General features: G+C 44.8%; 8 non-coding genes across 8 annotated transcripts; all 8 read right to left on the bottom strand.

Annotated features, from left to right (window-relative positions):
* Positions 1 to 2,713: 2,713 nt before the first annotated feature.
* TRNAG-CCC (transfer RNA glycine (anticodon CCC)) lies at positions 2,714 to 2,785 on the bottom strand. Its single transcript has one exon. It is a non-coding gene; the product is annotated as a tRNA-Gly (tRNA).
* A 1,509-nt stretch (positions 2,786 to 4,294) lies between these two features.
* Positions 4,295 to 4,366, bottom strand: TRNAG-CCC (transfer RNA glycine (anticodon CCC)). Its single transcript has one exon. It is a non-coding gene; the product is annotated as a tRNA-Gly (tRNA).
* Positions 4,367 to 5,893: 1,527 nt separating this feature from the next.
* TRNAG-CCC (transfer RNA glycine (anticodon CCC)) lies at positions 5,894 to 5,965 on the bottom strand. The gene has a single exon. It is a non-coding gene; the product is annotated as a tRNA-Gly (tRNA).
* A 3,115-nt stretch (positions 5,966 to 9,080) lies between these two features.
* On the bottom strand, positions 9,081 to 9,152 carry TRNAG-CCC (transfer RNA glycine (anticodon CCC)). The gene has a single exon. It is a non-coding gene; the product is annotated as a tRNA-Gly (tRNA).
* A 1,517-nt stretch (positions 9,153 to 10,669) lies between these two features.
* On the bottom strand, positions 10,670 to 10,741 carry TRNAG-CCC (transfer RNA glycine (anticodon CCC)). Its single transcript has one exon. It is a non-coding gene; the product is annotated as a tRNA-Gly (tRNA).
* A 1,516-nt stretch (positions 10,742 to 12,257) lies between these two features.
* Positions 12,258 to 12,329, bottom strand: TRNAG-CCC (transfer RNA glycine (anticodon CCC)). Its single transcript has one exon. It is a non-coding gene; the product is annotated as a tRNA-Gly (tRNA).
* Positions 12,330 to 16,928: 4,599 nt separating this feature from the next.
* TRNAG-CCC (transfer RNA glycine (anticodon CCC)) lies at positions 16,929 to 17,000 on the bottom strand. The gene has a single exon. It is a non-coding gene; the product is annotated as a tRNA-Gly (tRNA).
* Positions 17,001 to 20,115: 3,115 nt separating this feature from the next.
* TRNAG-CCC (transfer RNA glycine (anticodon CCC)) lies at positions 20,116 to 20,187 on the bottom strand. The gene has a single exon. It is a non-coding gene; the product is annotated as a tRNA-Gly (tRNA).
* Positions 20,188 to 20,410: the final 223 nt, after the last annotated feature.

Genomic DNA, 20,410 nt, shown 5'->3' with positions numbered 1-20,410 from the left:
CGATCACTCGCTTGTATTTCAGCAGAGACAGATAGTTGAGAAGTCTTTTCTCACATAGCTAGCACAAGCCTGCGCTTTTCCTTGCTGGTAGCGTGGAAATGACAGATTGGTTCTCAGAAGAAAAAACAAGAAATATTATAGCAGAGGATGGTTTCGATCCATCGACCTCTGGGTTATGGGCGCAGCACGCTTCCGCTGCGCCACTCTGCTCCCTTGTAAAAGTGTTCTCTTTATGCAGAGGAGGAGCTTTCAGCGAAGTGGCAAGGGATTGGTGGGTCTCGCTCCTCATTTGCCTAAGCATGCTGCAATGTATGCTGGGTGCAGAAAATCTTCATCTTCTCGTCTCACAGTCAGTCATAACTGAAAGTGCAGACCCTCTTGGGAACTAGCAGTTTCAGGCCTTTACCAAGATAGCAGCTCTCTAACCCTCTCCTCTCTCTTTGATCCTAGCGCTAGCATGCTCAGGATTTGATTTTAACTGGGAGCCAGAGATCTACCCGGTGAGGGCTTGCCCGGTGTGAGGCTTTTGAGCATTTGGGAGCGTTCGGGACGTGAGGACGTTGGACAGGAAATGTTGCCATCTTGAAATATCCAACCTTCCTGCTGTCGTGAGAGGCTCTTTCCATGGACATCTGCCTCTTGGAGTCCTCTCAACTTGCTCTCTGATATAACATTTTGTGAGCTGCAGTTACATCCGATGGCTACAAGGTGGCGCTGCATTCAGGTGAGAGAACAAGTGTGCACAAAATCGTTGGGGACTTTTGCCAGATTCATCGGTGGCTCTTGCCTACTTTTATTCACATGCTAGATATTGCCTAGAAATGCTTTTTAATATAGAGATGCTAGAGTTAGAATGTCTGGTCGGGGTTCAGCCCTTTCATTGTCTACCGCCCGCAACATATTTATTACCAGCACATGTGAGTGGTGACTCTGCTTTTTGGAAAATAGCATCTAATAGGACAATGAATGTAGCAGATGGGGCGATCGAGATGCCTGCCTAAGTATTTCATTTTTTTTTTAATTTAACGTCTGCTTAATCTGTTCATGATATTTCCGTTTTGTGACATGTTGCATTAAAACAAATCCTGCTTGGAGAACATATAAAAAGTTGCACTGCATTGGCCGGGAATCGAACCCGGGTCAACTGCTTGGGCAGCAGCTATGCTCACCACTATACCACCAACGCCCTATGATGTGGTTGCTCTCGGTTCTAAAGATTACAACCCCGAGTTCAATGACTATCTTGCACCAGTTTCAATGGTGCATTTGGTTTAGATACCAACATGAAAAGCAGTAGAAAGTTTATTGTAGAGGGTAAGAAACTGGGGATTGAAACCAAGGCCAAATCTGTGCAGAAGAGAAGAAATGGAAAGCAGTAGTACAAATAGTGGAAATGAACATATTTAGGCAGCATTGGAAGCAAAGCAGCGAAGAGAAAGAGAGTGCCTTCCATGAAATGCCCAGGAGAATGATAAGAGCAGAACGAAAAGGCAAGAATGACATTCAAAGCATGCCCAGAAAAACGTGTGACGGTCCCACCAGTCATTTATGCTAATAATTGGGTATCTTTACTTTCAAAGTATGGGGTTGATCCTTTGGCGATCACTCTCTTGTATTTCAGCAGAGACAGATAGTTGAGAAGTCTTTTCTCACATAGCTAGCACAAGCCTGCGCTTTTCCTTGCTGGTAGCGTGGAAATGACAGATTGGTTCTCAGAAGAAAAAACAAGAAATATTATAGCAGAGGATGCTTTCGATGCATCGACCTTTGGGTTATGGGCCCAGCACGCTTCCGCTGCGCCACTCTGCTCCCTTGTAAAAGTGTTTTCTTTATGCAGAGGAGGAGCTTTCAGCGAAGTGGCGAGGGATTGGTGGGTCTCGCTCCTCATTTGCCTAAGCATGCTGCAATGTATGCTGGGTGCAGAAAATCTTCATCTTCTCGTCTCACAGTCAGTCATAACTGAAAGTGCAGACCCTCTTGGGAACTAGCAGTTTCAGGCCTTTACCAAGATAGCAGCTCTCTAACCCTCTCCTCTCTCTTTGATCCTAGCGCTAGCATGCTCAGGATTTGATTTTAACTGGGAGCCAGAGATCTACCCGGTGAGGGCTTGCCCGGTGTGAGGCTTTTGAGCGTTTGGGAGCGTTCGGGACGTGAGGACGTTGGACAGGAAATGTTGCCATCTTGAAATATCCAACCTTCCTGCTGTCGTGAGAGGCTCTTTCCATGGACATCTGCCTCTTGGAGTCCTCTCAACTTGCTCTCTGATATAACATTTTGTGAGCTGCAGTTACATCCGATGGCTACAAGGTGGCGCTGCATTCAGGTGAGAGAACAAGTGTGCACAAAATCGTTGGGGACTTTTGCCAGATTCATCGGTGGATCTTGCCTACTTTTATTCACATGCTAGATATTGCCTAGAAATGCTTTTTAATATAGAGATGCTAGAGTTAGAATGTCTGGTCGGGGTTCAGCCCTTTCATTGTCTACCGCCCGCAACATATTTATTACCAGCACATGTGAGTGGTGACTCTGCTTTTTGGAAAATAGCATCTAATAGGACAATGAATGTAGCAGATGGGGCGATCGAGATGCCTGCCTAAGTATTTCATTTTTTTTTTAATTTAACGTCTGATTAATCTGTTCATGATATTTCCGTTTTGTGACATGTTGCATTAAAACAAATCCTGCTTGGAGAACATATAAAAATTTGCACTGCATTGGCCGGGAATCGAACCCGGGTCAACTGCTTGGGAAGCAGCTATGCTCACCACTATACCACCAACGCCCTGTGATATGGTTGCTCTCGGTTCTAAAGATTACAACCCCGAGTTCAATGACTATCTTGCACCAGTTTCAATGGTGCATTTGGTTTAGATACCAACATGAAAAGCAGTAGAAAGTTTCTTGTAGAGGGTAAGGAACTGGGGATTGAAACCAAGGCCAAATCTGTGCAGAAGAGAAGAAATGGAAAGCAGTAGTACAAATAGTGGAAATGAACATATTTAGGCAGCATTGGAAGCAAAGCAGCGAAGAGAAAGAGAGTGCCTTCCATGAAATGCCCAGGAGAATGATAAGAGCAGAACGAAAAGGCAAGAATGACATTCAAAGCAGGCCCAGAAAAACGTGTGATGGTCCCACCAGTCATTTATGCTTATAATTGGGTATCTTTACTTTCAAAGTATGGGGTTGATCCTTTGGCGATCACTCGCTTGTATTTCAGCAGAGACAGAGAGTTGAGAAGTCTTTTCTCACATAGCAAGCACAAGCCTGCGCTTTTCCTTGCTGGTAACGTGGAAATGACAGATTGGTTCTCAGAAGAAAAAACAAGAAATATTATAGCAGAGGATGGTTTCGATCCATCGACCTCTGGGTTATGGGCGCAGCACGCTTCCGCTGCGCCACTCTGCTCCCTTGTAAAAGTGTTCTCTTTATGCAGAGGAGGAGCTTTCAGCGAAGTGGCGAGGGATTGGTGGGTCTCGCTCCTCATTTGCCTAAGCATGCTGCAATGTATGCTGGGTGCAGAAAATCTTCATCTTCTCGTCTCACAGTCAGTCATAACTGAAAGTGCAGACCCTCTTGGGAACTAGCAGTTTCAGGCCTTTACCAAGATAGCAGCTCTCTAACCCTCTCCTCTCTCTTTGATCCTAGCGCTAGCATGCTCAGGATTTGATTTTAACTGGGAGCCAGAGATCTACCCGGTGAGGGCTGAGGCTTTTGAGCGTTTGGGAGCGTTCAGGACGTTGGACAGGAAATGTTGCCATCTTGAAATATCCAACCTTCCTGCTGTCGTGAGAGGCTCTTTCCATGGACATCTGCCTCTTGGAGTCCTCTCAACTTGCTCTCTGATATAACATTTTGTGAGCTGCAGTTACATCCGATGGCTACAAGGTGGCGCTGCATTCAGGTGAGAGAACAAGTGTGCACAAAATCGTTGGGGACTTTTGCCAGATTCATCGGTGGCTCTTGCCTACTTTTATTCACATGCTAGATATTGCCTAGAAATGCTTTTTAATATAGAGATGCTAGAGTTAGAATGTCTGGTCGGGGTTCAGCCCTTTCATTGTCTACCGCCCGCAACATATTTATTACCAGCACATGTGAGTGGTGACTCTGCTTTTTGGAAAATAGCATCTAATAGGACAATGAATGTAGCAGATGGGGCGATTGAGATGCCTGCCTAAGTATTTCATTTTTTTTTTAATTTAACGTCTGCTTAATCTGTTCATGATATTTCCGTTTTGTGACATGTTGCATTAAAACAAATCCTGCTTGGAGAACATATAAAAATTTGCACTGCATTGGCCGGGAATCGAACCCGGGTCAACTGCTTGGGAAGCAGCTATGCTCACCACTATACCACCAACGCCCTATGATGTGGTTGCTCTCGGTTCTAAAGATTACAACCCCGAGTTCAATGACTATCTTGCACCAGTTTCAATGGTGCATTTGGTTTAGATACCAACATGAAAAGCAGTAGAAAGTTTCTTGTAGAGGGTAAGAAACTGGGGATTGAAACCAAGGCCAAATCTGTGCAGAAGAGAAGAAATGGAAAGCAGTAGTACAAATAGTGGAAATGAACATATTTAGGCAGCATTGGAAGCAAAGCAGCGAAGAGAAAGAGAGTGCCTTCCATGAAATGCCCAGGAGAATGATAAGAGCAGAACGAAAAGGCAAGAATGACATTCAAAGCATGCCCAGAAAAACGTGTGACGGTCCCACCAGTCATTTATGCTAATAATTGGGTATCTTTACTTTCAAAGTATGGGGTTGATCCTTTGGCGATCATTCTCTTGTATTTCAGCTGAGACAGATAGTTGAGAAGTCTTTTCTCACATAGCTAGCACAAGCCTGCGCTTTTCCTTGCTGGTAGCGTGGAAATGACAGATTGGTTCTCAGAAGAAAAAACAAGACATATTATAGCAGAGGATGGTTTCGATCCATCGACCTCTGGGTTATGGGCCCAGCACGCTTCCGCTGCGCCACTCTGCTCCCTTGTAAAAGTGTTCTCTTTATGCAGAGGAGGAGCTTTCAGCGAAGTGGCGAGGGATTGGTGGGTCTCGCTCCTCATTTGCCTAAGCATGCTGCAATGTATGCTGGGTGCAGAAAATCTTCATCTTCTCGTCTCACAGTCAGTCATAACTGAAAGTGCAGACCCTCCTGGGAACTAGCAGTTTCAGGCCTTTACCAAGATAGCAGCTCTCTAACCCTCTCCTCTCTCTTTGATCCTAGCGCTAGCATGCTCAGGATTTGATTTTAACTGGGAGCCAGAGATCTACCCGGTGAAGGCTTGCCCGGTGTGAGGCTTTTGAGCGTTTGGGAGCGTTCGGGACGTGAGGACATTGGACAGGAAATGTTGCCATCTTGAAATATCCAACCTTCCTGCTGTCGTGAGAGGCTCTTTCCATGGACATCTGCCTCTTGGAGTCCTCTCAACTTGCTCTCTGATATAACATTTTGTGAGCTGCAGTTACATCCGATGGCTACAAGGTGGCGCTGCATTCAGGTGAGAGAACAAGTGTGCACAAAATCGTTGGGGACTTTTGCCAGATTCATCGGTGGATCTTGCCTACTTTTATTCACATGCTAGATATTGCCTAGAAATGCTTTTTAATATAGAGATGCTAGAGTTAGAATGTCTGGTCGGGGTTCAGCCCTTTCATTGTCTACCGCCCGCAACATATTTATTACCAGCACATGTGAGTGGTGACTCTGCTTTTTGGAAAATAGCATCTAATAGGACAATGAATTTAGCAGATGGGGCGATCGAGATGCCTGCCTAAGTATTTCATTTTTTTTTAAATTTAACGTCTGATTAATCTGTTCATGATATTTCCGTTTTGTGACATGTTGCATTAAAACAAATCCTGCTTGGAGTACATATAAAAATTTGCACTGCATTGGCCGGGAATCGAACCCGGGTCAACTGCTTGGGAAGCAGCTATGCTCACCACTATACCACCAACGCCCTATGATGTGGTTGCTCTCGGTTCTAAAGATTACAACCCCGAGTTCAATGACTATCTTGCACCAGTTTCAATGGTGCATTTGGTTTAGATACCAACATGAAAAGCAGTAGAAAGTTTCTTGTAGAGGGTAAGGAACTGGGGATTGAAACCAAGGCCAAATCTGTGCAGAAGAGAAGAAATGGAAAGCAGTAGTACAAATAGTGGAAATGAACATATTTAGGCAGCATTGGAAGCAAAGCAGCGAAGAGAAAGAGAGTGCCTTCCATGAAATGCCCAGGAGAATGATAAGAGCAGAACGAAAAGGCAAGAATGACATTCAAAGCAGGCCCAGAAAAACGTGTGACGGTCCCACCAGTCATTTATGCTTATAATTGGGTATCTTTACTTTCAAAGTATGGGGTTGATCCTTTGGCGATCACTCGCTTGTATTTCAGCAGAGACAGATAGTTGAGAAGTCTTTTCTCACATAGCTAGCACAAGCCTGCGCTTTTCCTTGCTGGTAGCGTGGAAATGACAGATTGGTTCTCAGAAGAAAAAACAAGAAATATTATAGCAGAGGATGGTTTCGATCCATCGACCTCTGGGTTATGGGCGCAGCACGCTTCCGCTGCGCCACTCTGCTCCCTTGTAAAAGTGTTCTCTTTATGCAGAGGAGGAGCTTTCAGCGAAGTGGCGAGGGATTGGTGGGTCTCGCTCCTCATTTGCCTAAGCATGCTGCAATGTATGCTGGGTGCAGAAAATCTTCATCTTCTCGTCTCACAGTCAGTCATAACTGAAAGTGCAGACCCTCTTGGGAACTAGCAGTTTCAGGCCTTTACCAAGATAGCAGCTCTCTAACCCTCTCCTCTCTCTTTGATCCTAGCGCTAGCATGCTCAGGATTTGATTTTAACTGGGAGCCAGAGATCTACCCGGTGAGGGCTTGCCCGGTGTGAGGCTTTTGAGCTTTTGGGAGCGTTCGGGACGTGAGGACGTTGGACAGGAAATGTTGCCATCTTGAAATATCCAACCTTCCTGCTGTCGTGAGAGGCTCTTTCCATGGACATCTGCCTCTTGGAGTCCTCTCAACTTGCTCTCTGATATAACATTTTGTGAGCTGCAGTTACATCCGATGGCTACAAGGTGGCGCTGCATTCAGGTGAGAGAACAAGTGTGCACAAAATCGTTGGGGACTTTTGCCAGATTCATCGGTGGCTCTTGCCTACTTTTATTCACATGCTAGATATTGCCTAGAAATGCTTTTTAATATAGAGATGCTAACGTTAGAATGTCTGGTCGGGGTTCAGCCCTTTCATTGTCTACCGCCCGCAACATATTTATTACCAGCACATGTGAGTGGTGACTCTGCTTTTTGGAAAATAGCATCTAATAGGACAATGAATGTAGCAGATGGGGCGATCGAGATGCCTGCCTAAGTATTTCATTTTTTTTTTAATTTAACGTCTGCTTAATCTGTTCATGATATTTTCGTTTTGTGACATGTTGCATTAAAACAAATCCTGCTTGGAGAACATATAAAAATTTGCACTGCAGTGGCCAGGAATCGAACCCGGGTCAACTGCTTGGGCAGCAGCTATGCTCACCACTATACCACCAACGCCCTATGATGTGGTTGCTCTCGGTTCTAAAGATTACAACCCGAGTTCAATGACTATCTTGCACCAGTTTCAATGGTGCATTTGGTTTAGATACCAACATGAAAAGCAGTAGAAAGTTTATTGTAGAGGGTAAGAAACTGGGGATTGAAACCAAGGCCAAATCTGTGCAGAAGAGAAGAAATGGAAAGCAGTAGTACAAATAGTGGAAATGAACATATTTAGGCAGCATTGGAAGCAAAGCAGCGAAGAGAAAGAGAGTGCCTTCCATGAAATGCCCAGGAGAATGATAAGAGCAGAACGAAAAGGCAAGAATGACATTCAAAGCATGCCCAGAAAAACGTGTGACGGTCCCACCAGTCATTTATGCTAATAATTGGGTATCTTTACTTTCAAAGTATGGGGTTGATCCTTTGGCGATCACTCTCTTGTATTTCAGCAGAGACAGATAGTTGAGAAGTCTTTTCTCACATAGCTAGCACAAGCCTGCGCTTTTCCTTGCTGGTAGCGTGGAAATGACAGATTGGTTCTCAGAAGAAAAAACAAGAAATATTATAGCAGAGGATGGTTTTGATCCATCGACCTCTGGGTTATGGGCGCAGCACGCTTCCGCTGCGCCACTCTGCTCCCTTGTAAAAGTGTTCTCTTTATGCAGAGGAGGAGCTTTCAGCGAAGTGGCGAGGGATTGGTGGGTCTCGCTCCTCATTTGCCTAAGCATGCTGCAATGTATGCTGGGTGCAGAAAATCTTCATCTTCTCGTCTCACAGTCAGTCATAACTGAAAGTGCAGACCCTCTTGGGAACTAGCAGTTTCAGGCCTTTACCAAGATAGCAGCTCTCTAACCCTCTCCTCTCTCTTTGATCCTAGCGCTAGCATGCTCAGGATTTGATTTTAACTGGGAGCCAGAGATCTACCCGGTGAGGGCTTGCCCGGTGTGAGGCTTTTGAGCGTTCGGGACGTGAGGACGTTGGACAGGAAATGTTGCCATCTTGAAATATCCAACCTTCCTGCTGTCGTGAGAGGCTCTTTCCATGGACATCTGCCTCTTGGAGTCCTCTCAACTTGCTCTCTGATATAACATTTTGTGAGCTGCAGTTACATCCGATGGCTACAAGGTGGCGCTGCATTCAGGTGAGAGAACAAGTGTGCACAAAATCGTTGGGGACTTTTGCCAGATTCATCGGTGGATCTTGCCTACTTTTATTCACATGCTAGATATTGCCTAGAAATGCTTTTTAATATAGAGATGCTACAGTTAGAATGTCTGGTCGGGGTTCAGCCCTTTCATTGTCTACCGCCCGCAACATATTTATTACCAGCACATGTGAGTGGTGACTCTGCTTTTTGGAAAATAGCATCTAATAGGACAATGAATGTAGCAGATGGGGCGATCGAGATGCCTGCCTAAGTATTTCATTTTTTTTTAAATTTAACGTCTGATTAATCTGTTCATGATATTTCCGTTTTGTGACATGTTGCATTAAAACAAATCCTGCTTGGAGAACATATAAAAATTTGCACTGCATTGGCCGGGAATCGAACCCGGGTCAACTGCTTGGGAAGCAGCTATGCTCACCACTATACCACCAACGCTCTATGATGTGGTTGCTCTTGGTTCTAAAGATTACAACCCCGAGTTCAATGACTATCTTGCACCAGTTTCAATGGTGCATTTGGTTTAGATACCAACAAGAAAAGCAGTAGAAAGTTTCTTGTAGAGGGTAAGGAACTGGGGATTGAAACCAAGGACAAATCTGTGCAGAAGAGAAGAAATGGAAAGCAGTAGTACAAATAGTGGAAATGAACATATTTAGGCAGCACTGGAAGCAAAGCAGCGAAGAGAAAGAGAGTGCCTTCCATGAAATGCCCAGGAGAATGATAAGAGCAGAACGAAAAGGCAAGAATGACATTCAAAGCATGCCCAGAAAAACGTGTGACAGGCCCACCAGTCATTTATGCTTATAATTGGGTATCTTTACTTTCAAAGTATGGGGTTGATCCTTTGGCGATCACTCTCTTGTATTTCAGCAGAGACAGATAGTTGAGAAGTCTTTTCTCACATAGCTAGCACAAGCCTGCGCTTTTCCTTGCTGGTAGCGTGGAAATGACAGATTGGTTCTCAGAAGAAAAAACAAGAAATATTATAGCAGAGGATGGTTTCGATCCATCGACCTCTGGGTTATGGGCCCAGCACGCTTCCGCTGCGCCACTCTGCTCCCTTGTAAAAGTGTTCTCTTTATGCAGAGGAGGAGCTTTCAGCGAAGTGGCGAGGGATTGGTGGGTCTCGCTCCTCATTTGCCTAAGCATGCTGCAATGTATGCTGGGTGCAGAAAATCTTCATCTTCTCGTCTCACAGTCAGTCATAACTGAAAGTGCAGACCCTCTTGGGAACTAGCAGTTTCAGGCCTTTACCAAGATAGCAGCTCTCTAACCCTCTCCTCTCTCTTTGATCCTAGCGCTAGCATGCTCAGGATTTGATTTTAACTGGGAGCCAGAGATCTACCCGGTGAGGGCGAGGCTTTTGAGCGTTTGGGAGCGTTCGGGACGTGAGGACGTTGGACAGGAAATGTTGCCATCTTGAAATATCCAACCTTCCTGCTGTCGTGAGAGGCTCTTTCCATGGACATCTGCCTCTTGGAGTCCTCTCAACTTGCTCTCTGATATAACATTTTGTGAGCTGCAGTTACATCCGATGGCTACAAGGTGGCGCTGCATTCAGGTGAGAGAACAAGTGTGCACAAAATCGTTGGGGACTTTTGCCAGATTCATCGGTGGATCTTGCCTACTTTTATTCACATGCTAGATATTGCCTAGAAATGCTTTTTAATATAGAGATGCTACAGTTAGAATGTCTGGTCGGGGTTCAGCCCTTTCATTGTCTACCGCCCGCAACATATTTATTACCAGCACATGTGAGTGGTGACTCTGCTTTTTGGAAAATAGCATCTAATAGGACAATGAATGTAGCAGATGGGGCGATCGAGATGCCTGCCTAAGTATTTCATTTTTTTTTTTAATTTAACGTCTGATTAATCTGTTCATGATATTTCCGTTTTGTGACATGTTGCATTAAAACAAATCCTGCTTGGAGAACATATAAAAATTTGCACTGCATTGGCCGGGAATCGAACCCGGGTCAACTGCTTGGGAAGCAGCTATGCTCACCACTATACCACCAATGCCCTATGATGTGGTTGCTCTCGGTTCTAAAGATTACAACCCCGAGTTCAATGACTATCTTGCACCAGTTTCAATGGTGCATTTGGTTTAGATACCAACATGAAAAGCAGTAGAAAGTTTCTTGTAGAGGGTAAGGAACTGGGGATTGAAACCAAGGCCAAATCTGTGCAGAAGAGAAGAAATGGAAAGCAGTAGTACAAATAGTGGAAATGAACATATTTAGGCAGCATTGGAAGCAAAGCAGCGAAGAGAAAGAGAGTGCCTTCCATGAAATGCCCAGGAGAATGATAAGAGCAGAACGAAAAGGCAAGAATGACATTCAAAGCATGCCCAGAAAAACGTGTGACGGTCCCACCAGTCATTTATGCTTATAATTGGGTATCTTTACTTTCAAAGTATGGGGTTGATCCTTTGGCGATCACTCTCTTGTATTTCAGCAGAGACAGATAGTTGAGAAGTCTTTTCTCACATAGCTAGCACAAGCCTGCGCTTTTCCTTGCTGGTAGCGTGGAAATGACAGATTGGTTCTCAGAAGAAAAAACAAGAAATATTATAGCAGAGGATGGTTTCGATCCATCGACCTCTGGGTTATGGGCCCAGCACGCTTCCGCTGCGCCACTCTGCTCCCTTGTAAAAGTGTTCTCTTTATGCAGAGGAGGAGCTTTCAGCGAAGTGGCGAGGGATTGGTGGGTCTCGCTCCTCATTTGCCTAAGCATGCTGCAATGTATGCTGGGTGCAGAAAATCTTCATCTTCTCATCTCACAGTCAGTCATAACTGAAAGTGCAGACCCTCTTGGGAACTAGCAGTTTCAGGCCTTTACCAAGATAGCAGCTCTCTAACCCTCTCCTCTCTCTTTGATCCTAGCGCTAGCATGCTCAGGATTTGATTTTAACTGGGAGCCAGAGATCTACCCGGTGAGGGCGAGGCTTTTGAGCGTTTGGGAGCGTTCGGGACGTGAGGACGTTGGACAGGAAATGTTGCCATCTTGAAATATCCAACCTTCCTGCTGTCGTGAGAGGCTCTTTCCATGGACATCTGCCTCTTGGAGTCCTCTCAACTTGCTCTCTGATATAACATTTTGTGAGCTGCAGTTACATCCGATGGCTACAAGGTGGCGCTGCATTCAGGTGAGAGAACAAGTGTGCACAAAATCGTTGGGGACTTTTGCCAGATTCATCGGTGGATCTTGCCTACTTTTATTCACATGCTAGATATTGCCTAGAAATGCTTTTTAATATAGAGATGCTACAGTTAGAATGTCTGGTCGGGGTTCAGCCCTTTCATTGTCTACCGCCCGCAACATATTTATTACCAGCACATGTGAGTGGTGACTCTGCTTTTTGGAAAATAGCATCTAATAGGACAATGAATGTAGCAGATGGGGCGATCGAGATGCCTGCCTAAGTATTTCATTTTTTTTTTAATTTAACGTCTGATTAATCTGTTCATGATATTTCCGTTTTGTGACATGTTGCATTAAAACAAATCCTGCTTGGAGAACATATAAAAATTTGGACTGCATTGGCCGGGAATCGAACCCGGGTCAACTGCTTGGGAAGCAGCTATGCTCACCACTATACCACCAACGCCCTATGATGTGGTTGCTCTCGGTTCTAAAGATTACAACCCCGAGTTCAATGACTATCTTGCACCAGTTTCAATGGTGCATTTGGTTTAGATACCAACATGAAAAGCAGTAGAAAGTTTCTTGTAGAGGGTAAGGAACTGGGGATTGAAACCAAGGCCAAATCTGTGCAGAAGAGAAGAAATGGAAAGCAGTAGTACAAATAGTGGAAATGAACATATTTAGCTAGCATTGGAAGCAAAGCAGCGAAGAGAAAGAGAGTGCCTTCCATGAAATGCCCAGGAGAATGATAAGAGCAGAACGAAAAGGCAAGAATGACATTCAAAGCATGCCCAGAAAAACGTGTGACGGTCCCACCAGTCATTTATGCTTATAATTGGGTATCTTTACTTTCAAAGTATGGGGTTGATCCTTTGGCGATCACTCTCTTGTATTTCAGCAGAGACAGATAGTTGAGAAGTCTTTTCTCACATAGCTAGCACAAGCCTGCGCTTTTCCTTGCTGGTAGCGTGGAAATGACAGATTGGTTCTCAGAAGAAAAAACAAGAAATATTATAGCAGAGGATGGTTTCGATCCATCGACCTCTGGGTTATGGGCCCAGCACGCTTCCGCTGCGCCACTCTGCTCCCTTGTAAAAGTGTTCTCTTTATGCAGAGGAGGAGCTTTCAGCGAAGTGGCGAGGGATTGGTGGGTCTCGCTCCTCATTTGCCTAAGCATGCTGCAATGTATGCTGGGTGCAGAAAATCTTCATCTTCTCGTCTCACAGTCAGTCATAACTGAAAGTGCAGACCCTCTTGGGAACTAGCAGTTTCAGGCCTTTACCAAGATAGCAGCTCTCTAACCCTCTCCTCTCTCTTTGATCCTAGCGCTAGCATGCTCAGGATTTGATTTTAACTGGGAGCCAGAGATCTACCCGGTGAGGGCTTGCCCGGTGTGAGGCTTTTGAGCGTTTGGGAGCGTTCGGGACGTGAGGACGTTGGACAGGAAATGTTGCCACCGATGGCTACAAGGTGGCGCTGCATTCAGGTGAGAGAACAAGTGTGCACAAAATCGTTGGGGACTTTTGCCAGATTCATCGGTGGATCTTGCCTACTTTTATTCACATGCTAGATATTGCCTAGAAATGCTTTTTAATATAGAGATGCTAGAGTTAGAATGTCTGGTCGGGGTTCAGCCCTTTCATTGTCTACCGCCCGCAACATATTTATTACCAGCACATGTGAGTGGTGACTCTGCTTTTTGGAAAATAGCATCTAATAGGACAATGAATGTAGCAGATGGGGCGATCGAGATGCCTACCTAAGTATTTCATTTTTTTTTTAATTTAACGTCTGATTAATCTGTTCATGATATTTCCGTTTTGTGACATGTTGCATTAAAACAAATCCTGCTTGGAGAACATATAAAAATTTGCACTGCATTGGCCGTGAATCGAACCCGGGTCAACTGCTTGGGAAGCAGCTATGCTCACCACTATACCACCAACGCCCTATGATGTGGTTGCTCTCGGTTCTAAAGAATACAACCCCGAGTTCAATGACTATCTTGCACCAGTTTCAATGGTGCATTTGGTTTAGATACCAACATGAAAAGCAGTAGAAAGTTTCTTGTAGAGGGTAAGGAACTGGGGATTGAAACCAATTCCAAATCTGTGCAGAAGAGAAGAAATGGAAAGCAGTAGTACAAATAGTGGAAATGAACATATTTAGGCAGCATTGGAAGCAAAGCAGCGAAGAGAAAGAGAGTGCCTTCCATGAAATGCCCAGGAGAATGATAAGAGCAGAACGAAAAGGCAAGAATGACATTCAAAGCATGCCCAGAAAAACGTGTGACGGTCCCACCAGTCATTTATGCTTATAATTGGGTATCTTTACTTTCAAAGTATGGGGTTGATCCTTTGGCGATCACTCTCTTGTATTTCAGCAGAGACAGATAGTTGAGAAGTCTTTTCTCACATAGCTAGCACAAGCCTGCGCTTTTCCTTGCTGGTAGCGTGGAAATGACAGATTGGTTCTCAGAAGAAAAAACAAGAAATATTATAGCAGAGGATGGTTTCAATCCATCGACCTCTGGGTTATGGGCCCAGCACGCTTCCGCTGCGCCACTCTGCTCCCTTGTAAAAGTGTTCTCTTTATGCAGAGGAGGAGCTTTCAGCGAAGTGGCGAGGGATTGGTGGGTCTCGCTCCTCATTTGCCTAAGCATGCTGCAATGTATGCTGGGTGCAGAAAATCTTCATCTTCTCGTCTCACAGTCAGTCATAACTGAAAGTGCAGACCCTCTTGGGAACTAGCATTTTCAGGCCTTTACCAAGATAGCAGCTCTCTAACCCTCTCCTCTCTCTTTGATCCTAGCGCTAGCATGCTCAGGATTTGATTTTAACTGGGAGCCAGAGATCTACCCGGTGAGGGCGAGGCTTTTGAGCGTTTGGGAGCGTTCGGGACGTGAGGACGTTGGACAGGAAATGTTGCCATCTTGAAATATCCAACCTTCCTGCTGTCGTGAGAGGCTCTTTCCATGGACATCTGCCTCTTGGAGTCCTCTCAACTTGCTCTCTGATATAACATTTTGTGAGCTGCAGTTACATCCGATGGCTACAAGGTGGCGCTGCATTCAGGTGAGAGAACAAGTGTGCACAAAATCGTTGGGGACTTTTGCCAGATTCATCGGTGGATCTTGCCTACTTTTATTCACATGCTAGATATTGCCTAGAAATGCTTTTTAATATAGAGATGCTAGAGTTAGAATGTCTGGTCGGGGTTCAGCCCTTTCATTGTCTACCGCCCGCAACATATTTATTACCAGCACATGTGAGTGGTGACTCTGCTTTTTGGAAAATAGCATCTAATAGGACAATGAATGTAGCAGATGGGGCGATCGAGATGCCTGCCTAAGTATTTCATTTTTTTTTTAATTTAACGTCTGATTAATCTGTTCATGATATTTCCGTTTTGTGACATGTTGCATTAAAACAAATCCTGCTTGGAGAACATATAAAAATTTGCTCTGCATTGGCCGGGAATCGAACCCGGGTCAATTGCTTGGGAAGCAGCTATGCTCACCACTATACCACCAACGCCCTATGGTGTGGTTGCTCTCGGTTCTAAAGATTACAACCCCGAGTTCAATGACTATCTTGCACCAGTTTCAATGGTGCATTTGGTTTAGATACCAACATGAAAAGCAGTAGAAAGTTTCTTGTAGAGGGTAAGGAACTGGGGATTGAAACCAAGGCCAAATCTGTGCAGAAGAGAAGAAATGGAAAGCAGTAGTACAAATAGTGGAAATGAACATATTTAGGCAGCATTGGAAGCAAAGCAGCGAAGAGAAAGAGAGTGCCTTCCATGAAATGCCCAGGAGAATGATAAGAGCAGAACGAAAAGGCAAGAATGACATTCAAAGCATGCCCAGAAAAACGTGTGACGGTCCCACCTGTCATTTATGCTTATAATTGGGTATCTTTACTTTCAAAGTATGGGGTTGATCCTTTGGCGATCACTCTCTTGTATTTCAGCAGAGACAGATAGTTGAGAAGTCTTTTCTCACATAGCTAGCACAAGCCTGCGCTTTTCCTTGCTGGTAGCGTGGAAATGACAGATTGGTTCTCAGAAGAAAAAACAAGAAATATTATAGCAGAGGATGGTTTCGATCCATCGACCTCTGGGTTATGGGCCCAGCACGCTTCCGCTGCGCCACTCTGCTCCCTTGTAAAAGTGTTCTCTTTATGCAGAGGAGGAGCTTTCAACGAAGTGGCGAGGGATTGGTGGGTCTCGCTCCTCATTTGCCTAAGCATGCTGCAATGTATGCTGGGTGCAGAAAATCTTCATCTTCTCGTCTCACAGTCAGTCATAACTGAAAGTGCAGACCCTCTTGGGAACTAGCAGTTTCAGGCCTTTACCAAGATAGCAGCTCTCTAACCCTCTCCTCTCTCTTTGATCCTAGCGCTAGCATGCTCAGGATTTGATTTTAACTGGGAGCCAGAGATCTACCCGGTGAGGGCTTGCCCGGTGTGAGGCTTTTGAGCATTTGGGAGCGTTCGGGACGTGAGGACATTGGACAGGAAATGTTGCCATCTTGAAATATCCAACCTTCCTGCTGTCGTGAGAGGCTCTTTCCATGGACATCTGCCTCTTGGAGTCCTCTCAACTTGCTCTCTGATATAACATTTTGTGAGCTGCAGTTACATCCGATGGCTACAAGGTGGCGCTGCATTCAGGTGAGAGAACAAGTGTGCACAAAATCGTTGGGGACTTTTGCCAGATTCATCGGTGGATCTTGCCTACTTTTATTCACATGCTAGATATTGCCTAGAAATGCTTTTTAATATAGAGATGCTAGAGTTAGAATGTCTGGTCGGGGTTCAGCCCTTTCATTGTCTACCGCCCGCAACATATTTATTACCAGCACATGTGAGTGGTGACTCTGCTTTTTGGAAAATAGCATCTAATAGGACAATTAATGTAGCAGATGGGGCGATCGAGATGCCTGCCTAAGTATTTCATTTTTTTTTTATTTAACGTCTGATTAATCTGTTCATGATATTTCCGTTTTGTGACATGTTGCATTAAAACAAATCCTGCTTGGAGAACATATAAAAATTTGCACTGCATTGGCCGGGAATCGAACCCGGGTCAACTGCTTGGGAAGCAGCTATGCTCACCACTATACCACCAACGCCCTATGATGTGGGTGCTCTCGGTTCTAAAGATTACAACCCCGAGTTCAATGACTATCTTGCACCAGTTTCAATGGTGCATTTGGTTTAGATACCAACATGAAAAGCAGTAGAAAGTTTCTTGTAGAGGGTAAGGAACTGGGGATTGAAACCAAGGCCAAATCTGTGCAGAAGAGAAGAAATGGAAAGCAGTAGTACAAATAGTGGAAATGAACATATTTAGGCAGCATTGGAAGCAAAGCAGCGAAGAGAAAGAGAGTGCCTTCCATGAAATGCCCAGGAGAATGATAAGAGCAGAACGAAAAGGCAAGAATGACATTCAAAGCATGCCCAGAAAAACGTGTGACGGTCCCACCAGTCATTTATGCTTATAATTGGGTATCTTTACTTTCAAAGTATGGGGTTGATCCTTTGGCGATCACTCTCTTGTATTTCAGCAGAGACAGATAGTTGAGAAGTCTTTTCTCACATAGCTAGCACAAGCCTGCGCTTTTCCTTGCTGGTAGCGTGGAAATGACAGATTGGTTCTCAGAAGAAAAAACAAGAAATATTATAGCAGAGGATGGTTTCGATCCATCGACCTCTGGGTTATGGGCCCAGCACGCTTCCGCTGTGCCACTCTGCTCCCTTGTAAAAGTGTTCTCTTTATGCAGAGGAGGAGCTTTCAGCGAAGTGGTGAGGGATTGGTGGGTCTCGCTCCTCATTTGCCTAAGCATGCTGCAATGTATGCTGGGTGCAGAAAATCTTCATCTTCTCGTCTCACAGTCAGTCATAACTGAAAGTGCAGACCCTCTTGGGAACTAGCAGTTTCAGGCCTTTACCAAGATAGCAGCTCTCTAACCCTCTCCTCTCTCTTTGATCCTAGCGCTAGCATGCTCAGGATTTGATTTTAACTGGGAGCCAGAGATCTACCCGGTGAGGGCGAGGCTTTTGAGCGTTTGGGAGCGTTCGGGACGTGAGGACGTTGGACAGGAAATGTTGCCATCTTGAAATATCCAACCTTCCTGCTGTCGTGAGAGGCTTTTTCCATGGACATCTGCCTCTTGGAGTCCTCTCAACTTGCTCTCTGATATAACATTTTGTGAGCTGCAGTTACATCCGATGGCTACAAGGTGGCGCTGCATTCAGGTGAGAGAACAAGTGTGCACAAAATCGTTGGGGACTTTTGCCAGATTCATCGGTGGATCTTGCCTACTTTTATTCACATGCTAGATATTGCCTAGAAATGCTTTTTAATATAGAGATGCTAGAGTTAGAATGTCTGGTCGGGGTTCAGCCCTTTCATTGTCTACTGCCCGCAACATATTTATTACCAGCACATGTGAGTGGTGACTCTGCTTTTTGGAAAATAGCATCTAATAGGACAATGAATGTAGCAGATGGGGCGATCGAGATGCCTGCCTAAGTATTTCATTTTTTTTTAAATTTAACGTCTGATTAATCTGTTCATGATATTTCCGTTTTGTGACATGTTGCATTAAAACAAATCCTGCTTGGAGAACATATAAAAATTTGCACTGCATTGGCTGGGAATCGAACTCGGGTCAACTGCTTGGGAAGCAGCTATGCTCACCACTATACCACCAACGCCCTATGATGTGTTTGCTCTCGGTTCTAAAGATTACAACCCCGAGTTCAATGACTATCTTGCACCAGTTTCAATGGTGCATTTGGTTTAGATACCAACATGAAAAGCAGTAGAAAGTTTCTTGTAGAGGGTAAGGAACTGGGGATTGAAACCAAGGCCAAATCTGTGCAGAAGAGAAGAAATGGAAAGCAGTAGTACAAATAGTGGAAATGAACATATTTAGGCAGCATTGGAAGCAAAGCAGCGAAGAGAAAGAGAGTGCCTAACATGAAATGCCCAGGAGAATGATAAGAGCAGAACGAAAAGGCAAGAATGACATTCAAAGCATGCCCAGAAAAACGTGTGACGGTCCCACCAGTCATTTATGCTTATAATTGGGTATCTTTACTTTCAAAGTATGGGGTTGATCCTTTGGCGATCACTCTCTTGTATTTCAGCAGAGACAGATAGTTGAGAAGTCTTTTCTCACATAGCTAGCACAAGCCTGCGCTTTTCCTTGCTGGTAGCGTGGAAATGACAGATTGGTTCTCAGAAGAAAAAACAAGAAATATTATAGCAGAGGATGGTTTCGATCCACCGACCTCTGGGTTATGGGCCCAGCACGCTTCCGCTGCGCCACTCTGCTCTCTTGTAAAAGTGTTCTCTTTATGCAGAGGAGGAGCTTTCAGCGAAGTGGCGCGGGATTGGTGGGTCTCGCTCCTCATTTGCCTAAGCATGCTGCAATGTATGCTGGGTGCAGAAAATTTTCATCTTCTCGTCTCACAGTCAGTCATAACTGAAAGTGCAGACCCTCTTGGGAACTAGCAGTTTCAGGCCTTTACCAAGATAGCAGCTCTCTAACCCTCTCCTCTCTCTTTGATCCTAGCGCTAGCATGCTCAGGATTTGATTTTAACTGGGAGCCAGAGATCTACCCGCTGAGGGCTTGCCCGGTGTGAGGCTTTTGAGCGTTTGGGAGCGTTCGGGACGTGAGGACGTTGGACAGGAAATGTTGCCATCTTGAAATATCCAACCTTCCTGCTGTCGTGAGAGGCTCTTTCCATGGACATCTGCCTCTTGGAGTCCTCTCAACTTGCTCTCTGATATAACATTTTGTGAGCTGCAGTTACATCCGATGGCTACAAGGTGGCGCTGCATTCAGGTGAGAGAACAAGTGTGCACAAAATCGTTGGGGACTTTTGCCAGATTCATCGGTGGATCTTGCCTACTTTTATTCACATGCTAGATATTGCCTAGAAATGCTTTTTAATATAGAGATGCTACAGTTAAAATGTCTGGTCGGGGTTCAGCCCTTTCATTGTCTACCGCCCGCAACATATTTATTACCAGCACATGTGAGTGGTGACTCTGCTTTTTGGAAAATAGCATCTAATAGGACAATGAATGTAGCAGATGGGGCGATCGAGATGCCTGCCTAAGTATTTCATTTTTTTTTTTATTTAACGTCTGATTAATCTGTTCATGATATTTCCGTTTTGTGACATGTTGCATTAAAACAAATCCTGCTTGGAGAACATATAAAAATTTGCACTGCATTGGCCGGGAATCGAACCCGGGTCAACTGCTTGGGAAGCAGCTATGCTCACCACTATACCACCAACGCCCTATGATGTGGTTGCTCTCGGTTCTAAAGATTACAACCCCGAGTTCAATGACTATCTTGCACCAGTTTCAATGGTGCATTTGGTTTAGATACCAACATGAAAAGCAGTAGAAAGTTTCTTGTAGAGGGTAAGGAACTGGGGATTGAAACCAAGGCCAAATCTGTGCAGAAGAGAAGAAATGGAAAGCAGTAGTACAAATAGTGGAAATGAACATATTTAGGC

Source organism: Triturus cristatus, chromosome 11 (genome assembly GCF_964204655.1).
Source record: "Triturus cristatus chromosome 11, aTriCri1.1, whole genome shotgun sequence".
Lineage (NCBI taxonomy): Eukaryota > Metazoa > Chordata > Amphibia > Caudata > Salamandridae > Triturus > Triturus cristatus.
This window is presented reverse-complemented; position numbering and strand designations above follow the sequence as displayed.